This window comes from Anser brachyrhynchus (assembly GCF_964034855.1).
Source record: "Anser brachyrhynchus genome assembly, chromosome: 9".
Taxonomy (NCBI): Eukaryota; Metazoa; Chordata; class Aves; order Anseriformes; family Anatidae; genus Anser; species Anser brachyrhynchus.
Window position 1 is genome coordinate 7,457,480 of NC_137703.1, and position 25,499 is coordinate 7,482,978.

The window sequence follows — 25,499 nt, forward strand, 5'->3', positions numbered from 1 at the left end:
CTGGCATAATCGTTTGTAGACTGCACAGGTTGCCGAAGAATCCCAAGGAACGTTTACGGAAAGTGAACGCTGAAGAGGCGCTGTGCAGCAAGGAGCCCTGGCATGCTACAGCGCTGGGTGGAGAGAGATCGTCTGCAGCTGACTTCAGAAAATCATAAAGAAGAAAAAAATGACAAAAGGAAACGGAAGAGAAGAATACACGATCCAAACAAAGGGAAACGCAGCACCGTTAGGTACCGTAAGCACGAACTGTTGGGTTGGCTACACCACTTCTCTGGTGAGGAGTTTTTCCTCCAGGGCACCAGCTCTGAGTAGGGGAGGTGCCAGCGAGCGTGGCTGGGTGGGCTGCGAGCAAAACGCTGCTGAAGTCACTGTCACTTCTGCAGCGTTGTGTTAGTGCGACCAGACGAAGTCTTCACAAGGCACAGATTAATGAGGTGAGATCTAGACAGAGGAAAAAATGACACACGAACGCATGGGGTTTTCGCTAATAAAGAGCTGCTATAAATTCTGAGGATCATACAAAGATGAATATAACAAAGCCACATATGCACAGACAAGCCTGTTGGTACCTCACTGAAATCAACATGTTTCCACCCTCCGGTAGGTACATAACTTCTAGACCAGGTGTGTAGAAACCCAAACGTTTTTTTACTGTGGAAGACAAAATTACAGCTGCCTGTACTTCATACCACAGGCATAGCACTGGTGTAGTTCGAGATGACCTTTTATCAAAAACCCTCACGTGAAACAAACATACTGTGCTTCGTTCCAACTTTCAGATTTGGTACAAACAGACCTCCTTTGTTAGGAGCAGTTGGGTTAAGCGCAGTGCTTACAGATGCATCTCAAGCGACTGTTCACCCGCAATTCTTTTGTACGTATGGGATACTAATTGTGAGTGGATTTGCAATTAGGGTTGCTTTTTCCTAAGATTTTTAGCAAAACACTAATATTTGTGTGTAACAAACACAGCTCCTCCTTTTGGTATGGTAATTGTGCTTTCTTTGGTCCTCAGTATGACTTGTCGTATTTAACAACCCAGAGAGAACAGGGGTTTCAAGCAGCACAGGGCGTGAGCGAGGCTTCCCCCGCCCATCAGAGATCCACCAGCTCGGGCACCTCCAGCCCTTTTATATGGCAAAGGCCAGGGCAACAGCAACAAAGAGACAAATATTCCTAAGGAAAGGTGGTGCTACTACCTGCCATTTATAGGAAAATACATAAAACAAGACAGCTGAAAGTTGCACCATTAAAAAGGTTAAAACTGAGTCCCCATGAGTAATGCCCACACCCCTCCTGCCAGGGCTGAGGCTGTCTGGTCCCACGGGGCCCTGTGCCATGGCTCCAGCTCCCAAGAGCTACTGAAAACCAAGGGTAGACACTACACGAATGCATTTTTCCCCAGTTGTGGAATATCACTAGAGAGAACAGTTCACTCCTCTTTTGCTATGCTTTTCCCTGGATGCTTATTACTTTTTATCCCATTAAACAAAAGGATTGAGGATAAGCATGCCATATGTGTACATCTGTAGGGGCTGACTCAGATATTAGGGTGGTGGGTGGCTTTGCTGGCTGCTGTGCCCTATCAGATCCTCCTCGTGTTGACTTTGCCAGCCTGCTAGACTCAGCAGCACTGTTCTCAGGTTTTATCAGCGTGAGCAATGTCAGAGTAAGACCCCGTGCACTTCTGCTACAGCCTGTGGCTAAAACATGATTTCCTATTTGGGAGTTACTAATCTATCACACATTAATTAATTGTATAGACTGCAGATAGAGCACGGCTGAGCAAACTCAGAGCAGAGAGGAAGCTGAAGCCACTCCAATATCCCGAGGGCTTCTCATAGCTCTGCCCTCCATACTAGGAAATGTCATTCTCTAAAGCAGGTCTTACATCTTTAGAAGATGAGCACGGGGAAGAGCTCTCATCTGGGATATAGAGACAGTTTCAGGCAAAATAGCAAAGAGTGGTTGCTCTAGTTTGATGAGGGTTTCCTCATTATGTTCTGTGCATTTCAAATGTGAGAGTTTGGTTTTGTAATGATATTGCACATCATTTTTGAGCCTCCAGGGCCTGGATGTAGGATTCAGAAATAAATATATTAGCAGGAACAATGGCAGCTTAGAAGAAAAAAAAGTTATACTTTTCCTGATTGATAGCTTCTGTGTGCCACCTACAAAGGCTTGTGTTTCTCTGCTCTGGAGTTTCCCAGGCTCGGAGGTACTTCAATTAATTGCCGTCTATATAACTAATGCATCCCTTTCTCAGGGGCAATGAAAGCTCTGACTAAGGAGAAAGTCAGCGGATCCCTTTCATCACTCAGAAGCAGGACCAGTGACTAAAAAGCATATTATTTCATTTGGGCTTAGTCTCATCTCTGCAGCACATTTGTTATAGGCAGTTCACTTTGCTGCCTAGTTTTTGTTTGCTGACTTCAGGAGTGTACTTCAAAAGCTCCCTGTCCTCTTAATGAAAGTGCTATACCTGTCTTTTATCATATCTTTTGTTCCGGGGTTTAGCCCACATTCCCAAATGGAAGATGAAGAGTAGGAAAACTTATTCAGCATGACAAAATAGTCATTTTATTAGAAAAAAGTGTAGCACATATCTAAGTGAAAACCTTAGAGAAAGAAAGAACTGCTAAAGAGAGTTTACCTACAGAGAGATGTTTTTCTCCTAACCCAGTCCCCCTAACCTAAAATAGAGAAACAAAAGTGCTATATAGAAAGAAAAGGCCCAGCTGAGCCCAGCTTTAAGGGATCCTGTTGAACAGGGTGGGAGGACTGTGGCTAGACAAGTGGCTCATCTGCTGCTCGTTAATGCTCTGTCCTCAGCTCTGTACTCTTCATACCTCAACTTCTTTCCAGCTCAAATCATTCTATGATTCCTTCTGGGTCAAAGGAAGGCGGTGGTTAACTCCATCGTTACAGGGAAAAAAAGGACCCCCAAAATTCAATATATTGAGGTGCTTTACTAAAAAAGGTTTTCTTTGGTTGATTTGTGTGTGATCTAAGGAATTATTTTTATTTTTGGGGTATAATGGTTAGTTATAGTTTGAAAAGAAAAGGTTTTAATAGGAAAGTTGTAGTCTCAGGATTATTTAGATTTCCATGTGACAAAACTTCTTAGTATTTCTGTCTAGTGTTTATAGTCCAGTCTTACCATTCCTCCTGGAGAGACTTATGCAATACTCATACTCTACCTACCCCCTTGGTCTGATTTCCTCAATATCACTGTGGATGGGATGTGAATCAGCTAATTAGCCATTAGAGAACAGCACAGCAAGAACCTTTCAACCCTAATCTCCTTTTGTGTAACGTGTAGTAGTAACTGGTATTTAGTTAGACCAGAGCTCTCCCAGCTTTCTATGCAGTTTTCAAGATTTACTCATGCTCCGTGTGGCATTTCTCTCCTAAAGGCCTGATTTCCCTGGAATCTGAGATGCAGAGCTGTGGAAGGAGGAGAGCTGACATCATTTCAAGCCTCTTGAGTAAGCATAGCTAGTAAACTCATAGCTGTATGTCAGACGTAAAAAAAACTAGCATAGTTTCAGGAAAGTCAGTGGGCCCTAGCTCTGGGGAAAGGGCAGAAGCACAGTTAATTGGTCCTCTTGTTTACTGGTTAATCACCCACTTCAGTCATCCAGTGAACCAAAACCACTTTTTATATGAATTAAGTAACTATCTGCACACCAAAAATAAGAAGTGTGAAATGAGATGTTGCAGAAACCCAAGCTGACGCACTATAGCTATAGGTGCACCTGCCAGCGAGAGCATTTGTACCAACTTTGCCAGTCCTGTCTCAGCGAGGGCGGCTCCCTGCAGCCTCCCGCAGTGCCTTCAGAGCACGAACACTGAGCCACGCTTTTGTCAGGTACTCCAGAAATTCCCCTTCCCTAGCTAGGATCAGTTCCTTCTTTTAAACACAACAGACTGCACAAGCAAGTAGCTAATGCCACTGCAGGTCTGCATTCCCTGATTGCACTTTTTGTGTTGCTGCTCCAGTTAATCAGTGGCAGTGTTTTTCAGTATCACCCTCTTCATACGCTCTCAGTAATTTTCTCTCATGTATGAACTTTCCTTACCCTATTTCTCTTCTTTCACAAATGCCAACTTACACTGGCCTGAAAAAAAAATCCTCTTATTTATAATCTGGTTGGCCTTAATCTGCTAACTCAAACTCACAACTGAATGATTTGTTCTGCGAAAGGTGGAAAGCAACCTTTATGCTTCCACAAGGAATATAAGCTATTTTGTTCTATGTTGTTAATTTATCTGCATCAAGACCATTGATCTCTGTGGGTCTGAGCAGGTTACAGATCCCTGATACGCACATTTTTTTCCTCTGAAGTGTCTCCGGCTTAAAGAAATTTATCTCTCTCACTTGTTCATTTTACTACTTGACTTCAATCAAAACTATCTCCACTGAAGTCATTCTACAGATTTCATTTCTCTACTTAAACACACCATCTATCTTCACTCGTACCACCTCCCTCCTCCTACTCATTTAAATGGGCTGTTTTACCAGGGTAGATTAATGTCACAGTCGTCTCCCTTGATTTAAATGCTGTTTGATTATATCTGTCAGGATATACTTCTCTTTAAGTATGTGTTCTTGCCTGATGTGTTAATCTGATGGAGTAAATGGGCCTAGAGACATGGTCTAATCACTGCACAACATTAAATAGTTAAAGCAAGGTTCAGGCCTCCAGGTACAGGCTTGTTGGTATTTGTTATCCCTGCAGGCAGTGGAAAGCATGCCAGAGTTTGATGATATAATGGCCAAAACACAAAAGGAAAGTAATATTCTCCAAGGCTGAGGTGGCCAGCAAATACCACGTTTGATACATTTTGACATCTCTTTTTACCATTCCCCCTCTTTTTAAGCCAGCCTTAGAAAAAGCTGCTTCGTCTCCAGCAGAATTTCAAAGCTGGAACATCAGCCATGAAAGCTGCTTTTTTTTTTTCCCCTTATTTTTTATTTATTTTTTTATTTTTTGACCTATGAAGGAAGTTTCACTGTATGGCCAGTGTCTCCCTTTCCAGTATTCCCCAGGTAAGGAAAGCTAGATGGACCATGGTATCTCCCCCAGCACAGATAGCTTCAAGATGAGGTGAAAAAGAAGAGTAAGATGGTGGGGATCCAAGAAGCCCACAAGCAAGTTAAAACAGATTAAAGACTCATGGTTTAGACAAGTGTCTAAATCTTTTTGCAATGGTTCAGGTCCCTCCTTCAGGGTTTCACCTTCCTTTTGGCTCCTCTACAGATTCTTTGAGACCTTTTGAATCTCTAACTAAAATTGTATATTGTTTCCATACCAACTCAACTGCTTTTCTACAGAAGAATCTCTGAAGAGGTGGTAGAACTCCATAAATTTAGGAGTTTATTTTAATTCTGGAATGGAAAAGAGAACTTCAACAAATTAAGTTAAATGAAACTTTAATATTTTTTTCACATTCTGCTTTGGGTTTTTCTTAAATAATTGAAATAATGTTTTGAGATGATCGCTTTCAGATTGAAAAAACAAAATATTGAAATAGACTAATGAACTTTTTTTTTTTCATTTTTCCCCTATCTTGCATTTAAGCCAAGGTGACAGAAGAAGTTTTGACCTAGTTTAGAAACATTTCCAGAAAGAAAACTTTTAGAAAATTAATAGAAAAATTATTCTGAGAATAGAAGTGGGGACTCAACACCATTGAAACCTGCAAGCTTAAAAAAAAAGTCCCAAATTGAGCTAAGGTCAAAGTAATACACTGTACTCATTTTGGATTAGTCCTTTGGGAACTAAAGTCTTCAGTTTATAAGAAAGCTTTCTGTCTCTTGATGCTGTCTGCCCATCAGACATGTATGCCTGCCTCAGCTCTGTTCCGTGCCTGTTGCTCAGCTTTGGATTACTGAGGTTCTTACCTTCACACAGGAATTCTTGGGATTACTAGCACTGACTTTAGTTTTCCACACCTCAGCCCAGGGCCAAATCTATTGTAAAAAAGGAGGAAGTAACCTAGAGAATAGACCTCTTACCCAAAATAAATTCATCAGATAAGGATGAAGATCTTCTCTGCCAGAAAAATCTTTCCTCAGCAACCCAGATTTGTGATAGCTCATATATGAGGAACCAAAGGAAATGCTGAACAGATAGGTGCTGGCATTATGAAGGCTTCCTAATAATGCTAGATAAGCTAATTTTTTTCTTAGCTGCAATTTTATGACTAAGCATAACACTTCTTATGAGTGATAGTAGAAAAGAACTATAAAGCTGACAGCATAACGTACAACTGTGGTCCGAAAGACTGGGAGATAAATGCACGAGGAGAGAAGAAAGCTAGTCTGGGGAGGAATTGCTCTAGAGCTCTGCGATGAGGGACTGGTTATACACTTTTGTGACAGTTACACCCAATATCAGGTGTACCTACTGCAGAAGTAACCATGATAACAGCCTCATATTTCAATAGCACCTTCCTTCTAGATGGAGCATTATTTATATAGCACTCAGATGGGGGCTAGATGTCCCCTATAGGAATTTACAATCTCATTTTATTCATGATGTTCAGTTACTGTGGTGAAAAGAGCCATTTATATCCAGAGACAGAGAAGTAGTTAGAGTAGCAAACAACAGGGGATTGCAGTGCAAGAAAAACAAGCTAAAAATCAGGATCCCCAAGGGTTTACTCACTGAAAATTTTGGGATGACTTTCTCCAGCTACAAAAATCACTTATTTTGGGATTAAGGATATCTCACGTACTTGATATCAACACAAATCCTTCCTATGCCTATTCATGTTCATAGTCATTCCTCGTATCCATATGCATTGAGTCAAGCCTGATCCAGGGGACAACAACGTCTACAGCAATGCAGGACTGTGGTTGCGTATGCACCAAAACTGAAGGATACCTGCAACGTTGGTGCACAGAACACCTCAACCTTGGAGAAGACAGTTCAAACAGAGATAGGAGAGCAGGTGGACCTGCTGCAGTGTGGAAGTGTCCACACTGCAGCTGGGCAAATGCCATCAAGGAGTCAAGGAAGCAAGATGCGCTGGTCTCAGTGGAGAAGTTAACCCCGAACCACAGCTGACCAGTTCTGCAAGCCAGTTGTAGCCTCCCTGGATGAGCCTAAGCCCCTTCAGCCCACATTTGGTGAGAATGTGTGATCCCAGGTGAGAGCACAACCACAAGAATGGCTGTGGAGAAGGGAGCCTGAACCACACAAGGGAAGAGAAAGAAGTAATATTGCACCTAATGTGCAGGGTTGCTATTCCCAGCCTTTGAACTCTTGTTTTATGTTTCATTACCTACAATATCAAAGTTTCCCAAAGCCACCTGTAACAGAGTACAAGTAAAATGTTTTCTCTGTTGCCTGAAATGACTTGTTTTTAACTGAGAAGGTTTATCGACATGATATGCATGAAAGAGAAAGAGCTACTCCTAATTACATCCCTATAAACTAAGGAGGCTTGTGGCAGTTAGGAAAAATGCATGGAATGAGAAGGGCTACAAAGAAAGACTGGGAAGGATCCTCCTCTCTGCTAAGAGCAGCTGAATAGCAGCAGGAAAAGTATTGAAAGAGAAAATCCTCTAGCAACAGGAGTAGCAGTGACTCACCACTTATTCTGCAATTACTAGATTTGACGACAGCATGCAGGAGACCGCTTATCCATCAACTGGTTTTCATCTTCATCAGCCCATTGTGGTAATGGAGTAGTGGTATTTGCCAGGCCAGTATACAGTAATGATCTCCAGTTAACGAATCAGGCTTAGCATTAATTACTCTGTAGTCCCCACAGAACATCGCTACAAAGAAGTTTTATTATCCCTTCTGTCAAATCACCGTCCTACTCCCTTCAGCCCTCAGTCTCTCCATACGCAGGGCCCCATGCAGCCAGTATTACGTGGTTAATGCACGTATGTAGTGAGATAATCACAAGCTCAGTATTACTCGTGAGCATCACTTGTGCCTATTTTGAGACAAATAATATTGTAACTATGCAGACACAAAAATAATATTTTTCAGCTGAGATTCCATAACTTTAAATCATGTCAGACAAAATACTTTTTCCTGACTAATGCTCTAGCTTTATTCTTTACACAAGTATTGACTCCGTACATAAGATAAGTGTTGGAAGAAAGTTCTTAGAATTGTTTGTCTCGAGTGAAAGGTGCACGTTTCCTAATCAAAATAACCATGCATGGAGAAATGAATGAAAAGAAAACAAACACAGCCATTATCCACAGTCCACTCCACGAACAAAGTGCTGGGCTGAGCCAAGCTCTGGTATCAGTTTTCTTTGCTTAATGAAAAGGTTTCCCGAGATGTAGTCCTTTCTGCTTCGCTGTGGATTGACAATGCATCCTGACCTAATGGCTGCTGATTACTGTTTCCATTATGCAAGGCTGACAGAAGCAATATTTCTTCCAACCATGACCTGTTGCTGCACACAGACCTACTGTAGTGTGAACTGTACTACAAAGGCCTTTTCATGTCACGTTCCTCGTGTGGCTTTGAGACACCAGAATTCCCCTCACATGGCTGCAGGAAGGCCCGGAGGCTGTCCTGCCATCCTGTCCTGGGCCATCGCAGCTGGGACACCCCTCAGGAGGAAAACCAGCGCCACCTGCAAGCCTTGGTTCAGCATGAAAACCAGACAAGAAACGTACTGCACTTCGGTTCTCTAAATAAGCCAGGAATGAAGAGAGCACCACAAACGTGAGACTAACCAGGTAGGAAGTCCTCAGCTCCTCCTGCTCTCCCAAGGCTTCACCCAAACGCTACTAGAACTGGCACAGGAAACCACATCCTGCTTGCAAAGCAGAGGAGAAAAATGTAAACAGTATTCATTTGTAAACCCTGTCTCTACCCACCAGCTATTTTAATTTGGGGGATTTGGGAATTTACCAGAGCAGGGCAGAGTCCAGGCTGCATGAGCTGGGCCCACCCTCAGGGGCACTGTGCACAGCTCCACCACAGGCTCCTCTCAGAACAGCTTATGTGCTTTGCGTTTGTCAATCACGTACATCGGTGAACTTTTCACCATTTACGTCTCATTGCCCAACAGCTAAGACCACTTGAACAACACACAACAGGCATATTTTGCTAGGCTCGGTACAGGCAGTGTTTCCTGTAAGGGGTTCTTATGCCCCTTCCCACCACCCCACATCAGCCTAACCAGCACAGGGTGCAGTTAATCTACAGGATTACATTAATTTACAGGACTGGGTGAGACAGAAGACCAAGTGACTGGTGTCCGACACGCTGCTCAGGTACCAAGTGTTAATCAGCAAAGTGTCCTGGTGGCCCTCCTGAAGTGCTCTGCTTTACCCACATATCAGCACCACTACAGTTTGTGGGAATCCTTGTCGTCAAAATTAGACACATCCTTGCTAAACTGAGTTGGGAAACAGTTGTAACTGTGGAGCGTCAGGGAAAAAAAAAAAGAAAAAAGGAAAAAAAAGGAAAAACACCAAAATAAAGCTTTTTCCAAAGAAAATGAGAACTACCATGGCTTTCAGCAGTGGTATGGGGAGGTCTGAGTCAGCCCATGGAAATGGCTGTCTCTGCTCCATCTCAAACCACTCACAGCTGCACCACACACCTCTGAACAGGTCTTCTCCCAGAGATGGCAAAATACTTGCTAGAATATCTTCTGATTTATTTTATTTATTTTTTGTACGTGCATTTGCTCTCTGCTTGTCTTATATTTACTCTAGCTACCTGTTCTCAGAAAAAAATGGGGACCGGTATGGACATATGTTTCTATAGCTCCATGAACAACAGGTTTCCAGGGTTGGTATTGCAGGCAATCCACTTCCACACTAGCGAAAATGCAGTGAGGAGAGCCTGCTGCCCTAAACCGGCCCAACAGCAGCGACCTGTGGCTTCCTACAACTCCACGCAGCAGGCTGCTGTGAGGCCACAGCGTCCCGCCCGTCTTGCTCAGGGCGAGTTATTCCCATGGCCCTGCTTCCCTCTCTGCAGGCACCTGGCATGTCCTCACCACCCAGCACCTCCTCTGGGTGTCTGCAGCCCTTATGGTCACTGGAACGACATCCAGTGTACAAAGGTTTCCTATCTGAATTACAAAAGGTGGAAAAGGAAACAGACGAAGTGACCCCTTTAAAATCAAGCAGAGGCATGAGTAAAACCGCAGCCCTCCCAAGCTCTGTGCCACAGATTTGTTCCTGGAGCCGCTGACCACAGCTTGACTTCAAAAGCCCGTGTGGGTGAATGAGAGAGGCAACCCTTTTTACTTTCCTTTTGCTACACATGACAATCCTGGTGTAACTCACACACCCCTGATGCATCCCTGTCACCTGGCTCGCTCTGCTACATGGGGTGCTTCTATTTGTATTTACCGGCTTACCTGATGTGCAGGACAAATAGCTTGGATTGTGAATTATTCAGCGTGCCGTACACAGTGAATATGAATTTTGCTATTCTTGAGTTACTGAGATGCTACATGGATGCTGTGCAGGAAACAGCAACAGGTACATCCAGCAGATATGCCGACTGCACAAGTGTGCCTCGCCACCACTGTGCAAAGCTGCACGCTCTTCTAAAACTGACTGGTTGTGGCTCATGCCACGTGAATGTCTTTGCCAAAGGAAACTGTGCTCACAAAACAAATGCAAAAGGCATGCAGCCACACTGGCATTTGCATATTTATATGCTTCATTTAAAAGAGTCTGCTGTGGCTTATTTTCCAGGCAAGGGTAAGTCATTTTTTCCTAGTTCTTCAATTTGCAGCAACTTCACTCTCCTTCAATTCCCTAGAGTTTTCTGCAAGCACTGTTGCTGCAATACTTTTCCATTTAGATGAAAAAATAAGTTGCACAGCCCTTTGGAAACTGTTACCACAGGTATTCAGGAAATAGCTGGCAAGAAGAATGCTGTGGTTCATATTCCCTCTGGGCAGCACGAGATTGGCACAGTGCATAGCCAGGCCAAAAAACTCATAAATACAGATGAAAAGAAAATTCAGCATAATCCTTTTCCAAAGCTGATCCTTAGTACATCTCTGAGTTGACAGGCTGTGTACACGCCTGGCTGTCTGCTGACATTGTTATGGCTGATAAGACTTTGGCTAATTAGTAGCAGGGAATGATCAAGCAAAACAGCTTTTGCCTCCATGAAGCATCCTTAGCCGTGCCTGAAATAGACCTCCAGTTGCATCTCACATAACCTTAGCAGAAAACTTCACCGCCTAAAAGCTGCACTACAGCAACCTCTGAAACAGGGCTGGAAAAAAATCTTGTACCAACAGAGAATACTGGCTCAATGAAACGAAGCCATTTTACAGAAAGATAGTGATTACATCAACAAGACAAATCAGGAAACCGTATAGTAGAAACATACTGAATATCTTGTGTACGAGATGCCAGCAACCCCCCTGCCAGGTGGAATACCCACGAGTCTGGAGCCCCACCTTCCCAAATCCCATTTTCGTTCATTTCTTCATTCAGGCTGTAGGTCCCAGGGACTGAATGCTACCTGGTCTCTGGTTATGCAGGAGTTTCTCCAGCACTTCATAACTGACTGTTTTCTGACTTCTTTCCCCCAGAAATGCAGGTTTCAAATAGGAACTTCAGTTCTAGCTGGATTTGAGTTCTTTGTTTGCTGTAGATGCCCATATATCCACAGGATAACATCTGTGGATGCCCATATCTCCAGGTTAACACCTGACTGAAGGCCTCCTGTGTTGGGTTTCAGACAACGGTGTAATCTAACTTCCAACTTCAGCCCCCAGCTGTGCCATGATTTTGAGATCTTGGGGTGGAAACTATAAATTCAAATTTCCTTCAGTACAGTGCTTGGCTTTTAACCATATCCCTCTGTGAAAATCCAAACACTTGCAGGCTGCACGATCTCTTTTGTAACGTATTACTGTAAATACCTGTTGCTCGTCATTGTCTCTCTGGGTCTGTGAAGAAAACCTTTCTGATGATGTTACCCAAAAAGCAAGTCAGTACAAACCTACACAAGTCTATTAGCCTCTGCGTGGTCACGCTGACTTAAATGGCAGGATTCCAGCTGACTTCATGGGAAGCTGAATGAGGTCAGTAACGAAGGTTGCAAATTTAGGTCTGGTTCAGACAGAAAAGTTCAGAGACATGTCTAGATCCACTGAATATGTGAAATCATCAAGACTTTTGCACTTTGCCACCGTAAGAGTCTTGAAAATGAGGATACTGCAAGAATGAGCCTTCACACGACACTTGCAGCTACACTGAGAACTGAAACAAGAAAGGCAAAAAAAGGAGGGCATTGGGCATAGAAGTGAATACAATCTCAAAAAGGGGGACATTTTCTCTTGGTGGATGGATGTTCATCTTTATTTCGCTCCCTTTATGGCATTGGCTCTTTTCATCAGGAAAAACAGTACGCTCCTCACTGCTTTCTCAGGTGCTAGCCTCGGTCCAAATTATGATCTCTCTTAACCACATATTATTAGTTATGTGTCTATTGCGATCGGCTCCACTTCTCAACAAAAGGCTTCTGCTCCCTTATTAACAATATTTCATTGCTGCATAGATAGATGTAGAATGACAAAGGCAAATGAAATAACGAACAAGGCAATGAAAGCCCCTTGGATTTTCCTATTCTACCTACAGAACAGGACAAGAATAAGGAGACATTTCATGAAATTAGAAAGGCTGCAAAGTCTGATATGGATTAAAGGAAAGACTTTCCTATTGAGCATAGTTTATAACCAGCCTGTGAAATTAACTGCTGCCTACTCAGAGCTCAGGAAGAACAACCTTTTTTTTTTTTTTTTTTTTTTTAAAAAAGTGTGGAATCCTGCTGTATTCATACCCTCAAAGCACATTTTGAAATATAGTAGAGGAACACTTTAGTTGAAAGCAAAAGATGAAACAAGAGGTATTGGTCCATACATGGCTCTTATGGGAGCTGTTGGTTGTTTTCTGTCCGGATTAGGCTTAACAATGCTTTTATAAGAAGGAGGCTTAGAAAAGGATCCTTGAGAAGTAGATGGAGACAAGAAAACTAACGAAGAAGAGGGAGAGGCCAAAGGAGAAGTGAGTTACAGAGTCAAGCAGCTGAAGACCTTCAGAAGCCTAGGGGGATTTCTGGAGTAGGATGGGCAGCTCTATCCCACAACAGGAATGATATCTGAGGCAAGTCAGCAGTACCTCGTTGAACAGGGACACATCACAACAACAGCACAAGTGGCACTGAGCTGGCACTGCCTGTCCCAGCCTGGGCAAGGGGGATGGGGAAGCTGGTGCTGAGCCCCTGCTTGCCAGGACACACAGCCAGGCTGCTCTGGAAGCAGGAAAACTTGCAAGGCACAGAGCCCGAGCTCCATGCTGCTCTGTGGCTTTCCGTTTGCCGCACAAACTCATCAGTGCAGCTTTATTACCCAGGGAACCACACTACACTCTATTGCATGGTGTCAAGCATGTTTAACCAGGAAAACCAAAGGTGGCCCCATCCTCTCTCATTTTCCAATGATAAAGTTATGTTCAGATCCTCCTGTAAACTTGTTTCTGTGTCTATGAATTTCCAAAGGTGACTCTTACTTTCTCTGGAGCCTCCCCTGACAACACTGCTGGTCACAACCCTCTTCCTCCACTGGCATAAGCAGCTGTCCTGCCTGGCCTCTTTGCAGAAATACCAGTGGAACAACACAGAGACCATGCTGGACTTCTGCACCTCTGCACCAGCTCCTTTCTGTGAGCCAAAAAAAAAATCACAGGGTATATTACTCAAAGATTCAAAAGCTCATTGCAGTAACCTATGGTCCACTGGCAAAATTAAAAGTGATAAGGGATTTTACTCTTCATGCTCCAGGGTATAAACTAATTACCATCTGGAGTCAAGAAGAAGCTTTCTTCTTTATACTGATACAGCCTTTTACTGTTGCCTTGGAAAATGATGAGTTTGGAAGAGGTTGTTCCTCTCTCTGATGCATTGACCTTTGTCAAAGACTAGATTCTCAGCTAGTGGATCAATGGCCTATTTTAGGATGACATTCCTGTGTTGATATATCACCTTCCATCCAAATACAGCCATCTGATTTAATATCCATTAGCAAGGTAATGCCCCAGAGCCTTGTATTTGTCAAAATGTTTACTCTTTCTATTCCAGAGATTAGTGCAATCTTACATGCAAAGTGCAAGCAAGCACATCCACTGCTCCACGACCCGCCTTTCGTCTGAAAGGTCAGTGGTCCCTCCACACCTCCTGGAGGCAGCAGCACTGGTGGCACTCGTACAGACCTCAGCCTTTTATCAATGAGCAGCACGGCACGTCGGCTTGCTTGAGCCCTCGCTGACTCCCACAGCCTCTGTAATTCAGTCTGACAGATTGAGGCCGTGTTCCAGATCTCACAAAAGAAGCAGAGGCGGGTATTGATTTTTCTGTTATTGTTGGTGATTTGCTGCTTCATTCCTCTAACAAATGTAAAAAAAAAAATAATATAGTAAACAGGAAGGTCACAGCTGCAGGTTGGCAGAGCACACGGTGCTCTTTCCCCTGTTATTCTCTTCTGCTGCTATCTGTCTGATTCAATGGGTACACTCCACAGACCTTGAGCAACAGTGCTGGATAAATATGAAGTAACAGCCCTGATGATGCTAACAACCCGGAGGGACTGCAGCAGTCTGGTTCCAGGCGTGTTCCACATTGCAACTTTGAGTAATGCTCCTGAATCACAACTCAGAATAACGCTTGTACTGATATCTTCTCCTGCACTAACTCTGGCGTGGAGATAGCCTCCAAGTTCATATGGCAATCAGACCCCTCAGCTTGTTATGCTCAGGTTTAACCACACCTGGCCTCAGGTGTCCAGTCACACACCAAGGTTCTGCAGAAGACCCCAGGCCCACACTGAGTGCAGGGCCTGCGACGGACGTGCCAAATGCTGGTCACATACCTGGCTTCTCCAAGCACCACGAGGATGTCTCATCTCAGGTACGCACCTGCCCTGCACAACCACAGCACTTGCTTAGCAAGGCGCGCATCCTGCAGCACTCATCCCGATGTGTATAGACACAAAGGTATCAGTTTCCCAGGAAAATCAACAGACCAAACATCTAGGTTCTTTTCATAACTTATTACATTGGTCCCTGTGCTTTTAGAAGCTTTCTAATCTCCAAGCACACCAAAGTAAACAAAATAAACATTTGTGGGTCTATTGCTTCTGTTACACATCTCAAAATGCCCAGCTTTTCCCTTTTCTTCAGCTAGCATAGGAGAGAAGAGAGAGACACACTCAGGTCTGGGCTGCTGGATGGAGCGTGCTTCCACGTGTTAAAATTTGCCATTTTTAGTAAACCTAGGACAGATTCTGAACTTAGCGACCTTAGAAAATGCTCCCCGCTCTTTTGTGCGTGGCACCACTTTAAACAAACAGCCACACTTGCTCAGGTTTCTGCTTGTGTTGGAGGGGGGAGTTTGGAGCGCTCCTGCATAGCCTAGGAGGAGCAACAGAAACAAAACCTCGGGCACTTAACTGGTATGCTGATGCCTCTAATGTAAATAGAAAATATATAAGGGATCTTTCTTAATGCTAAAAAGAAAAATAAGTAATATCTCTGTGCTGTGAAGGGAGCCATTTCCACTATCACAGGGCTCTGACAACGAGCTTCCTACGCAGTTTGTCAAGCTGAACGCCACTGAGGCTGCCTGAATGCTGATATTGTTTGTGACTTTTTGTTATGTCTCAAGCAAAGATTTTATGTATTTAATTTAGCAAAGGCATTGATCAACGGATATAAATCTTTGGATAGGCTACTGATAAAAACTCCTTTAATATCATCCTGATGTCTGTGCTATGTTAGACTTCAATAATATTTACATTTTATCCTTTTTATGAACTCACTGGCATTGCAGTGATGGTTCTCAAAGATTTTTTCAAAACACAGTAATCTCCTGGGAACGCTGGCATAAATCTGCAGTAACCTCGTTACTTCTGGTGGAGATACTTGTGCATGACCTGGAGCACTACTCAGCCCAGGGATTGCGTCATACCTCTGGTTACCAGCAAGGAGAAATTGCAGTGTTTAGCTTACTGCATGTCCTTGCCCTGTCTCTTTCAAATCCTTGGCTTGTTCACAAAAAGCAGCGTTTTCCCTTTTTCCAGCTGCAATGTCAGTGCTGTGCAATACTTTCCTCTGGCATTGGTTCACAAGGAGCCCTCCCAGAGGACGGGCCAGCAAAGAAGAGACCTGCTCCTGCACGGGTCACTGGTCGGAGCGAGGGAAGCAGGCCCACCAAAACCAGCAGTGATCTTTATTGCTTTGCTCATGGCATTGCTAGCTTCCAATTCATCTTCTGCAGCCTTGCTCCCACCAGCTGGCTCCACAAGAGCATGAAGGGATGTCCCTTAATGGCCGTTTTCCAGTGGGGAGTTAATTCCCACAGTGTCACTGCATACCTGCTTTACACAGCCTGGCCTGGAGGTGATAACGGGTGGGGGCACGCCGCTTCACCCTGCAGAGATGCAGACTTCTGTGTCACAGAGAGGCTGATACCTCAACGGACGCAGGTTGTTAGCAGTTCTGCAGCCCCACTGCAAGGGAAGGTGCAAGTGCTTTCTGTTCCCATTAGCACTGCGCCAAGAGGTCACAGCAAAGGCTGAAGGCAGTAGGGTCATGGCGTGGATATAAGCACAAGCAAAGAGTCCCAGCACCACTGTGTTTGGCCAAAATATTAAAGGAAAGATGGGAGTAAAAATGGAGACAGAGATAGCTGAAGTGATTAGCCTAAGGTCATAGAAAAGCTCTTTGCTAGAGCTGGAAACACAGCTCTATCCTCGGAGCTGCTTTTCCATAAAAAAAACACACGCTTATTTTGTGTACAATTATAACAGTGAACTTGTCACGGTAAATTGCTGTGTGCAACTTGGTCCTATTTGAATATTGCTTCTTCGCAACATGCAAGAAGTCTAGTAGGAGTGCCTTACGTTATTCATGTTACACCTCAGGGGCAAGATAAATAATACATAAATTGAATGAACACCCGGGCACATTAATGGGAAAGGCTATGCAACTTCAACCACCCTATGAACTTTTCCATTTTCCTCACAGAAATTGTTTCTGTCGATATTTTGATTTAAATTGGTCTGAAAGGAAGGAAGAAGGAAAGTTTAATCAGAAGGTTGTCAACAAACTGTGTTCACTTAAGAATTAGTGGACAGTGCCACTACTTGCAGCTTGGTATGCTATATATCTTCCCTGCAGATAAATTGTTTTGGGGGTTATCTGGAAAAAAATCCTCATCATATTTTTTTTTTACTTTGTTTTGGAAAAAAAGTTTGTTGGACTTCTTTTGTTGTAGTTTTTGCTGTGTAGTTTTACAAGAAGTAAAAACCTCAAACTGGTACAAAATAATATTTATTGTTGCATGGTCATTGGAAATAATGCAACGTGCCCTGTTTTGGGAGACTCAGTTAGCTGTTCCATAAAGTTACACTAAGTGAAAAGAGGAAAACTATGGAAACATCTTCTGCTCTAATAGATACAAATCACTGCCACCCTATTAAGCAGCTAAATGCAGCTGAAGAGCTGACAGTTCTGCTGTTCAGTTGCACTGTCCTTAGCAGTTCCCACCCTCTCTGCTGCCATGATCCCTTGTCACCTTCAGTTGTCTGTGGAACAAGGGCTTGTCTCTCTGTTTAGCTTCTGTAACATCTCTTATTCCTAATGCAATTAACAGTAACACCACAGCAACAAGACCTCAGACGCTGCCCAGATTAATAGCTAAACAAACATCCATCGTCATGTTTGCAACTTGCTGAGATTTAGGAGAGTTAAAGCTAGAAGAGACCATTATGTCACCCAGCAGTCAAAGACTAACTTTCGCCTCCATAGGCGGATTTCCACCCTCCTCTGCTCTTCCCACCAGATGCAGACGAGCAGCAGTTCTAGCCCCCAGCGTTCTTTCCTTTCTTTAACCCAGATATGCCCCATATCAAGCTCAATACCTTGTGATCCATGGCATTCACTGATAACCCATTTTTACAGTGGATAAAAAACCACTGATCCTTCACTGAGGCACTTCCTGAAGCTCACCTTTATCTTTCTAGCGTTGGCAAGATCTTATCTGCCAGCAACAGGATCCAGCCAGGGGTGTAGGAAAATATTGCTCATCAGGGTTTCGTAGAGATTTGCTGACCTATGGAGAGCTTTCTTTCCCAGAGATTATGAAAGATCCAAGAAGGTATGCAGAAAGGCATCCACAGTGACCATCTTGATAACAGCATCTGTTACACCAGGAGATGAGCCTAGTCCAGAAGGGATGGCAGCCACTTGGCAGCTTGATACCGGGGGCACCAGGCTCATTTTGGTAAGTGGTCTTCCGCAGCATCCCTACGCTTGCTGTTTTATTGCTGGCAGTGCCAGCCAGAACTTAAGTATCAGCCTAAAATCCTTGTCAGAAGACTGCTGATAAGTTATCTCTTGAAAGCCCAGACTATTTTAGACAGTATTAAACGGCTATTCTGTAAAAATACTAGAAATAAGCAAGCAGTGCAGTGGCAGCAAGGAACGGGGTGGCTGGTGCTGGAAGGATGTTACTTCATTTGTGCCTCAGACATCAGAAGTTTGGAAGCAGAGGATGGCAGAAAGCATCATGTCTGCAATGGCCACATATCACTTAATTGTACAACATCATGAAGACTGTACTGGTTCTTTTAATTGAAAATTAGGTTGTTTGTTTTAAATAAAAAAATAATTCAAGGTCAATAGTAAATACCTGCAAAATTGCAAGAAGCAGAACAGAGGGAAAAAAGTAGCCCAGAACACAAAAACACTGGAACAGGAAGCAAATTAAGAAGTGCTTATAAATTGGTGGTGTTAAAGCCTGGGGAACAGTAAACAAGGAACGCTCCAGTCAGTTATAGAAAGACTTAGATCATTTAGAAGCTAATGGCAAAGACTGTTCAAGATGACAAACATGGAATAATGAGTACTTCAACTATCTTATGTTTCTCTGTGTGTCTTAAAACGCACAGATTAAAGAGGTGAGGAAGTCCAAACAGGCAATCTAAGGGTGGTTGGTTCCCCCCCAACCCCTCACTTCTTTACTAGAAAGAAAAGCAAAATGCCACATCTTTTTTGGGTACAACTGTGTTAAGTGCATGCCCTTACACTGGGAAGAAACTTTACTATTTTTGGTCAGATTGTCTACTACATATCAATCTAAGGAGAACAGGAAGTGCAATTTAGAAGGAAATAATATGAAATCAACAGATGTAGGCATTCGGTCCAGTTACATATTCCTGAAATTAAAATAAACATTTGAACTCCTTTGCAAAGGTGGCCTTCAAGCACTTAGAGGTCAGGCTTCATTTAGGAGTCAATACATTTAAAGATCATGTGCTTAAATCATCTTTTACAGATAGGCTAAGGATCCCAAGTAGCATTTTGTAAAACAACCAATCCATGCCCCAAAAAAATACCATGCCAAAGCCATACCACTCACATCCTCCTGATCATTCTGCCAGGCCACAGTTCACGTTTAAACATATTCTATATTAATGCTCAGAGCTTAACTTTCAAAGCTTACAACACACTGGAGCAATGCATTTCTACTCCTATCAGTCTAGTGTTTAATTAGGTGATCTAATCTTTCACTCATGTCCCAAAATCATGTTTCTTCCAAAATGAGACAGCTGACACACAGCTCCCAGCAGATCCTCACTATTACATGGCTCTTCCAAGAACAGAAGGACCAGAGTTTCTTTTTCCACACTGGAGCTCTTCAGCCAAAACAAAGAGGTACTATTTTTGCAGTATCTTTTGCAGTGTTAAGTCCCACTCTGGAAACAATTCACACTTCTCCAAGCTGACCAGCCAATGGCTGCATTTTAGAAAGGTGTTCAGCATCATCTCTGAACATTTTCAATGCCTCATTAAATGCACCGAACCATGAACACCACATTTCCAGCCTCACAGCCGTTGTTGGCCTCTAAGCAGCACAATCTCAGCAGTTTGATACAACTAAAATAGTGGTTGGTTGCCATATATTAAATAACATTGGCTACAAATTTTATTGAGCTCCCACAGCATGATGTACTAATTACTTGGCCAACAAACATCGTTAAGCTTTTAAAAGAATCTTGTAGCATTTGGAAAACATACCGTTCAACGAATACCTTATTAAACACAATTTAAGCATTTCTTTGAGTTCTTTAATTCTAATGGTGAGCGCACATTTTATTGTGAGACATGAAAAAATCAAATAGAGTAAATGATTAGAAGACACCAGAATCATTAAATGAAGAAGAAAAGTCAAGCAGACTTACTTGAACATTCTGGAAAATGGTGCTGAAAGTTGTCCGACGTGGAGTTTACAGCCATTTTGAAGGCTGGGCATTTTCAGAATGACATTTGTAAGTGTTTCATGACCAGCAGATCTGTGTTGCCATGGGAGAACATAAATATCTGCAAATGACAAAGAGGAAGCAAAGCTGTTATCAGTTAGAGACAGTTTTTTGGACAATTTTTTGAGGATTTCACACTCGTTTAGTTACAGCCTTCCAGGTACTGAAGGGACAAAGAGAAAAGCCTATGTTGAATTCATGGAGGTAGCTATTTCCCATCTGCTGGTCAGCTTGTCTTGATTACGTGGATGAGAAAACCTGAATCGGAAGAGGGATAATTGAATAAGTCACCTCGTGTTCAGGACAAATTAACAAGAAAGGGTTGTAGCAATGGTTGTGAAGAATGACTGACCATAGAGTGATCGATTAAAAGTAAGAGGAAAAGAGAAGCACAGAATGTAATTCTTACTGAGGCTTCAAAACTCACCAAAGGCATGAAATAAATACACACAATAATGTCTGGTTTCAATTTAAAAGTGAGTCATTGGAGAAAAGATTAAAAATTAAAGCCATATATTGAAATGGAGAGAGAGAACAAGTAGATTTTATGGATGCGTTTAAGAGGGGAAGAATTATACTAAAAACACAAGAAGATTAAATAGGCTAAGTATGTAACTACTGCTATCACATCATAGTTAGAAACCTCCCTGAATTCAGCAGGAGCCCCCTTCCCCTCACCAAATGAAAGAGATGTGTTTGACAGCTGTTGGATCATGTTCTCAGTTACCACGCACTGACCTTAATACCACTCGGCTTACTCTAACCTGCCAGCTCCAGTAACTATATATGAGGATGGGCACAACTCAGAGTATCCTCAATGCTTAATATATCTTTTTGCCACTGAAACTCAGTCACTTCTAGGAAAATGAAATGCCACGCAAAGATTCTGTACTCAAAAGAGTACGGAAAAAATATTAGTTTTCTGACCTAAAGAAATTACAAGAATAAAATCTTCGATTACATTTTTCAAATGTGAATTTTTTATTTTTTTATTTTTATTATTTTACCCAACTGGGAGACAAGCACACTTGAAACTTTTGTGCATTTGCTTTTTAGTCAAAAAGTTTTGACCGGCTCTATTCTAACAGAACCACAGAAGTGAAAACTGAAATAAATATATTAACTGACAGCCCAGACTGCCATGTGGATTAGGCTTCTAACCCGGGATCTGACCTTACCACATGAAAAATATTATCTGTTAAGAAACATCCACACAAAGGACTTTTGTTTGCAATATCTTGTCCAGGTAACCCACACCCAACAGCCTTACAATTCTTTGATTTATAAGCTTCAGAAAGCTGAAGGAATGCCTTTTAAACATATTCAAACTGGTGTAAGTCTGTCTGAAATCAATAGGCAGCATTCATTTAGCAGAAGGTTGAATTCACGCCAGTTCTGACTGAGCTGAAGGTCAAACAAACAGATATTTCAAGCTTAACGTTTGGAAAAATAATTCACTTTTCATATACGTCTCTAAAACTGAATCTTTAGTTCAGGAAGCCAGTACCAGGAGTGTAGCTGGACAATGACTAGGCAGTATTGGTAACACGAAGTTACTCTCCATAGCTTTAAGAGGTGATGCCACTGATGGCTAAGCACAGATGTAACAGGCTGTCTGGTTTCCCCAGGTGTTCATGGTTTTCCAACCACCTCACCAGTTTTTGGAGGAAAGGAGGACAGGTGTTATGCCCTGTATCAGATTTACAAGCTGTGGATATATATATCTGTGCACAAAACCGAGTTTCATACTACTACTGCGTCAGTGTGGAAGAGACCAGAGCACCTCAACCCACCGCTTTTATGCTGGAGGAGGAGCAAGAGCTCCTCAGGGAGCACCACGACTGTCCTTTACTTGCCCTGCTGTCTCTCTTCCCCTTCCCTCCCCTTTACCTGCTTTCAGGCAGCAAAGTTCAGGGCTGCCGCAAAGCCCTAAGCCATCTCTGCTGGAAGGCAGTCAGCTTTTCAGGGTAGCAATGGGTTTTGCTCTCATCTCAGTACCCTGGCACCACCAACCAGAAATAAGTGACCGTCATATACAAAGTTCTGGCTGCTGGTACTTTTTCACCTTGCATTACTGCATGCACATGGGAGGGGCAGTCCTTGCCGTGAAGGGTTTACCGCCTAAATAGCAAGGAATGGGGATGAAAAATCACGAGTGCCCTGCACCTCATCCCTGGAGATGGGTCCATGCAGAGAGCAAACCCGTCCATGGAAGCCCTGGCTGGTCCCCTAGGCCCTGACATGCGCTTGCCTCTCAGCACAGCGGAAAAGGTGACCTCCCTCTTCAAAGATCTACCCTTCCTAATTATGGCGACCTGAAATACCTCAGTGAAGAAGCGTTTTTTGAAGCTGGGCCAGGTATGGAGGACAAAAAGCAGCACACACAGTAATTGTTCCCTGAGCAAGTTTCTCCAAATGAACCATTTTTTTTTTTTTACCATTTATCTGTGCAAGAAGGAAAATACAGCTCACCTGAGCAGATTATAGCGCTGCTGATGGATTAAGACTTAAAGCAAGTCTTGTCATCTTTTATTAGGCATAACATCAGAACACAGCGGTAAAGCACAAACTGCATCATTGCTAGGTAACATCAGATTTTTCAATTATTTTTACTCCAGTCATCATCGTGCTGGCACATGTAGAGATTTACAAGTCAAATACCATAATTATACCCAGAGGAGGAGTTTATGGAGGGGAGCCCATACAGGGTTCCTAGGCAAACACTCCTTGCAGGTTTGGTGTCTATATGGCAATTTTTTATTTATTTAAGGCAGCACAGCAACGCTTCTGTCATTCATAGAATGGTTTGGGTTAGAAGGGATCTTAATGATCATTTAATTCCACCCCCTGTCATGGGGGGGGGGGTCAGACTTGCTTTATCTTTTTGCCATTGTAAATATTTAAAGCAAGACAGCCAAGCCTAGGTTTCTAGGTTGTCTTCTTTTGCCTCATTTATTTTAGAAATTCTCATGGCAATGCACTGATAGCAACCTCATGGAGATGAAGGGAGAAACTTGCCTTTCCTATAACCAGTCAAGTACCATTGGTTACACTCCAACAACTGTACGTGTATTAAATTCAGGTCAAGAAATTTTTGGAAATCAAACTGTTTCACTGAATTTCTGACATTTTGGATAAGTCTCTGTTTGTGTGTAAAGTTCAGCCCCATAGTGCCAAAGGAATTGGTTGCATCTGAGAGCAAAAGCAGGTAAGATGAGCAAAGTATTTACAAGACCTACCCAAAGCCTGATCCCAAAATGTAGTTATTTCTAGAACAGAGAAGTGTACCTCTTTCAGGAGGTTGTAATGCTTTGTTTCCTCCTGTCACTTAACAATTTTAAAGTGGTATTTTATTGGTGTTTATCATGATTTAATGGTGCGATCATTTGCTTAATATTTGGTTACCTGAAAATAATTATTTCTCCATCAAAGCAGGTATGTTCTGGTTAATAACCACTGTTAATAACATTTATGTTTCAATGAACCTTCACTGCATTAAAAAATTCCTGTTACACTGCTTTTTTCCCTTCTAGCCTTGACACGTTTTAGTTATAAAAAACAGAGTAAGAGTCCACAATTTAAGTTTTAAGTCTCTCACTAAGCTTAATTGTCTAGTAGCACTGTGCTTCAGGTATTTATTTTTATAAACACAAATTAAGGTAAAAATTATTTCACGTTTCATTTACTTATAATGCCACAGCTAATGCCATGCTAATCAATGCTCTTGACATTCACAATGCCAAATTGATTCAGTATCAAAAAGGTAAGAGGCTCATTGAGAACATCTTGGCTCGTGTAACTTCAATTGTGTTCAGCAGAGAATGAGCTGGTAGCTATTGTCTTTGTGCAAAATCTAAATAAATGTAAATGAAAGCAGAACCTAACCCCAGGTTACAGGTCTCACAATCCACGAGAAGAAACCTTGCACCACATGCCAGGGTCACCTTATATTTTGTTTAGTCCATGCAAAAAAAAAAAGCCTAAACACCCAGACTATCACCTTTTAAAACCTGCTCCCAAAGTTTCTAACTGGAAATATCGGGAAGTTGCTGCTTGTGGATGGCCTACGTGCTGGTTCAGCTCCCCATTGCTCTGGTGTGGGAACACGTGCTGAATAAAATGGCAGTGGGCAAATGCCTTCTGCCATAAAGCAGTGACCTCCTGGATCCTAGGAGATGGCTCCCAGGATCCTCCTGCCCAGGGAATGGCATTCACGGACATCGTGCTCTAAGGAAAAAAGAATGAGCCCTTGTACCTGCACTGACTGAAGGAACAGAATTTGGCAATGGCTCCTGGTTACAGTTTGGAAATACAGTAGGGGAAAATGGAAATCAATGATGTTGAATATTTCAGAGTCCTGAAAAAAATAAATTTAGTGGAGCCTAAATTACACAGACATGTGATTACACAGAAGTGTAATTAGTACTATCTGCAGGGAAAGGCTGCACTAATTTTGCTTATTTAAGAAGTTACAGGAAGCCGCACACCCCACATCGGTACCTGATCCAAAAGCCCCTCAAGGACAGTAAGTGACCGCCTGGTTCCTAGGACATGTTATATATGTCTTCCATCAACATCAGCACCCACGTTTGGGTTGAAAGGAGGAAATTTTTTTCCCAAAGAAGCAGGCTGATGAACTTGGCACATTTACAGCAAGAAATCCAGCAGGACAGCAGTGGATAGGACAACTGCAGCAGGTATAGGCAGGAAGACAAAGAAGGTCACAGTATGGCATCTCTGATGGTTTGCCCCCAGCCGGCCATGCCCCCAGCTACAGGAACAGCCCCGGTGCCTGGTTCTGCTGCTGGAGCAGGTCCCTGCCACTGCTGCCCACCTCCTTCCCCTCAGCAGGGCAGGGCCTGTCAGCTGGGACTTCAGGCTTCCCGAGGTCTAGCATGGCTGTCTGGGGATGGGACCTCCTCCTGAAAGTCAAATAACTTCTTCTGGCTACACCTGCTAATTCGCTTGCTTTTCCATACTGCTACTAGCAGCCCATAAAACTTTCTTCCCCTCTTTCCTTTAATCCGTCACTCAGCTGACCTCGAACAACCCTGTATCGAATGGGTATTGGAACCATTTAATGTTTCAAGCAACCTCTTAGGTCAACTTTGGCTGAAGAGCCAGGAGGAAGGGGAAGGTTTAAAGCATTTTAG

At 42.9% G+C, this 25,499-nt stretch overlaps 1 long non-coding RNA gene across 1 annotated transcript in view; it reads right to left on the reverse strand.

Moving 5' to 3' along the window:
* LOC308200009 overlaps nucleotides 1–25,499 on the reverse strand; it is a 200,927-nt gene that overhangs the window by 157,242 nt on the left and 18,186 nt on the right. The window contains exon 2 of the long non-coding RNA XR_013955150.1: nucleotides 20,269–20,407. This is a non-coding gene — a long non-coding RNA (uncharacterized lncRNA). The remainder of the gene's footprint in view (nucleotides 1–20,268; nucleotides 20,408–25,499) is intronic.